Source organism: Chiloscyllium plagiosum, chromosome 26, assembly GCF_004010195.1.
Source record: "Chiloscyllium plagiosum isolate BGI_BamShark_2017 chromosome 26, ASM401019v2, whole genome shotgun sequence".
NCBI classification, from domain to species: Eukaryota; Metazoa; Chordata; class Chondrichthyes; order Orectolobiformes; family Hemiscylliidae; genus Chiloscyllium; species Chiloscyllium plagiosum.
The window spans coordinates 31,169,803-31,173,586 of record NC_057735.1 but is presented as its reverse complement, the minus strand read 5'-3'; positions in this window follow the sequence as shown (position 1 = coordinate 31,173,586).

The following is a 3,784-nucleotide window of genomic DNA, read 5'->3' as shown; positions in this document are numbered from 1 at the left end:
TAAGGATAGCTGGTCATGTTGTTTCGTGGCTAGTTGATGTTCATGTATGCGGATTGTTAGCTGCCTTCCTGTCTTCAACCGGAAGCGGCAGGGACAGACCACTATAAACACCGGAGGAAACATCAAAGAAGTGCTTCGCAGGAGGCTCCCAAGCACTGATGATGTCACCTAGCCAGGGGACGAAACGTTTGCAACAAAAACTTCCAGCTCGGCGAACAGAATCACAGCAGTATGGAATCAATCACATTACTACCTCTATTTTCCTAAAGGACTTTGCACAGACCAAGAGACTGGAGAAAATTATTAAAATGTTAATGAGTAAGAATTTAGAAAGATCTTAAAATAAGACTTAGATTTAGATTTAGCCTTTCTGAATAAGGAAAACTCATAAGCAAAGGAGGTTCACTGGCAGAGTTGTTCAACTAAAACAAGTTGAAAAAATAAGTTCCATTGTTGAAGCAGACCAAAATCTGATTTTTAATTCAGATGACCACGAGTGAAGAAGATCAATAGAGAGGGATTAACGAGCAAAGACAGAAGAACTGGTATAACTCCAGTCATAAAGTGAAGGCTTTATCAATATAGTGCCACATCAGATGGCAGAGATCAGCGAACAAAAGTCTGAAGGCACAGTCCTTAAACAAACTGAACATCCACAGTCTTGTCTCATTTCAACTTCATTTGGAACATGCAGGGGAAAGCAAAAAGTTCTATATTATTCGGAGTAGCAGGAGCAAATACATTTGACATAACAAGTTCTGAGATGATGACAGGAAGACAACATCATTTGCCTCACAAGTTGGTGATTTGGTTAGTGAATTGATTGAACACTGTTGCTCTTGAACAACTGTGACAAGATCAAGAGGAGGGTGAGCTGTAAAAGCATTGTCAAGAGTCGACCTGGAAGTTAGGACTTTGGGGCAGATGGTGGGAATGGAAATAGTTTAAGAAAATAGTTTAACGCTGTTAAAGAGACATTAAACTTGGAGTGTTTGGTGGTCAAGAGAATATATAAAAAGATAAATGATGATGTAACATTAACATCAGCAAGCAAGTATTAGAGACTGAAAAGAATGATGACATACTCTGTACCAAAGAGAATTGTACTCAGCTAGAAGTGTAGAATGTACCATAGTAAAAATAAAGGACTTTAGAAGTAACGTACTGTGGTCAGACATTAATCATGCATGGTTACAGGAAAGGTTTCCTGATTCACAATTTTCCCAAAGAGAGATCCAAATTTATTCATGAATGAGAAAGGAATTGAGGGTTATGATATTAGATCTAGGTGAACAAAGGTGTATATGGTTTAAGTGGAATAAAGCTGAAGAACATCTGTTTCTTTCTCAAAAGATGTTGCCAGACTTGAGTTTTTCCAGCAGTTTCAGGTTTGAGTTCAGAATGGAGTGTTTAGGCTGAGTGGCTTGTTATTGTGTTGTAGTTTCTACATAATTCTATGTCATATATCTTGCTCAGTTTACTACCAGGTTGTGGGGGGAGGGTAAGTGGAAATAGAATCGGCAAACAAAAGGATGCTATACTAAGCAGGTTATTGCTGCAGATTTGCCTTCTGATATATAAAAATCTGCAGGGATATTGTAATAATTCAGGAAGCTCAAATGAAAAGGAACATCACTTGTTGTTGAACACTGAAATCGAGTCATATGCTAATCCCAATCCAGGACAGATAGTTCTGTAGGCACATCCTTAGGTCTGCTTTGAATCCTTCTATATCGAGGAGAGCCCTTACACACAACTGAAGTTTTTTTTTCCCCTATCACCAAATTACCGTGACAGTTTTCTTTCTCCATTTATTAGCTTCCACTAGTAAATCATCTGTGTAGCCAATAAGATATTTACTTTAAAGCCTGTGAAGGGTACTGGATCTGCTTTATAAAGGGTTTAGGTGATGTGTTCCTGCTAGGCAGGCCATTGCCTGTTACCAAGGGACCTCATACTCAAGGAGCTCCTCAGAGAGATTAATTAGTGATTTCCCATGAACCTTGTGGAGGTTATCACATATAGTCATTATGAGCTTTTTTTTAGATTCCCTACAGTGCGGAAACAGGCCTTTCGGCCAACAAGTCCACACCGACCCTCCGATGAGCAACCCACCCAGACCCATTCCCCTATATTCACCCCTGACTAATGCACCTAACAATATGGGCAATTTAGCATGGCCAATTCACCTACCATGCACATCCTTATATCTTTTTAGAGATAATCACAGGAACAAGATAACTTGATGTCATAAGATAATTAATCATGTAAAACATTAATCTCCATTAAACTAATAATGAAGGTCCACTTACCACACACTCACTTAAGTACACTGCAGGAGTGAGCAGCAGTCACACCAAAGCTAGCTGCAGTTTGATTACAAGATGGCCTTCAAAAGGCACCCAATCTCACCAGGTGTACATAAGATATAGCCATTCTTCTGATTTTTCTACATTTATAAACAACTGTACAGCATTCTCATCTAACAGCACTGTTATTCCTCAAATGGTTTATGATTGCAACTGGAAAATGTTGAAAGTTGATGGCTGCTTCTTATGAAGATGATATGAAGCAATCAAGTGCCACTTGCTCCTTTGAAGGACAAGAGAGGAGATCTTATCTTTGAAATATCGATAATGTAATTTTATTCTGATGATACCTCTTAGTATGGGGCATAACAAGGTCTACAGACAAACACCTGATCTCACAGAATTGAATTTGGGTTTGCAATAATGTGGAGACACATGAACTGAATGAGAAACCTTTAAACTATGACTCTAGGAACAGCATGAATTGCAACTGTATGGTGTAAAACATCATGAAGGGAAGAATAATCAGGGACATGAATGAAAACCACCTGCAAGCTATCGAAGACAAAGAAAACCATAAATTACATTAACATCACCAGAATTCCCACACTGAAGCCAGGGATTTAATTTATTGTTCATCTCTCCCAATAAGGTCCTACTTGCTATACCTGTCGTTTAGATATATTTGCAATCCAGAACCTATTTGTTCCTTTATCTATTTCGGTTCTTGGTCAATGAATAGCTTCATAATTTCTGTTTGCAATGAACACCTCACTAATCTTAATGACATTTCTCTAAATGTTGTTATCTATTATCCTGTTTGCTGAATTTTCTGCTCAGTTAATTTGCATCAGTTTCTTCTAATCTCATTGAATATTATCCTTTTCCAAATCTCTCACGTGCCTTTTTTATTTTTGTGTTGAATCTAACTACTATAATCGTTAGTTTCTAAGTGAGTCCATGGCCTTTGTCAGTCCTGCTTTCTTAACTATGCTATTCGACAGGTCTCTTATCTGGACAACTATGAGTCAACACAACAGAAAATAATGAGCAGTACTGTAACAAATGAGGTCACCAGGAGAAAGTTACAGAATTGCTACACTCCATTCCAAATCTCTTGTGTGAGAGCCATGTAAAGCTATATTCCTTCAACGATTTCAAGACACAAAGCAACAATTAAATTCAAAAACACTAATGAGCTCATAACCTGCAAGGATATTTTTTGCAGATTTAATGCCAATCAGAGAAGATAGAAGTATCACAAGTGGAAACTGTCTCTTCGTCCAGTTTTTTATGCGTTTTTGGCACAAAAAGTAACACCTTTCTCAGTTGCCCTTTTTTTTTATTTTTAGGTAGCTAAATAATTTATGCAAGTAAAACCAACCTATTCACAAATGTTTAATTATCTAAGTCAAAACTGAATGCTGGTATGTATTGAAAGTGTGCTCGCTCACAAGGCAGGTTGAGATAATTTT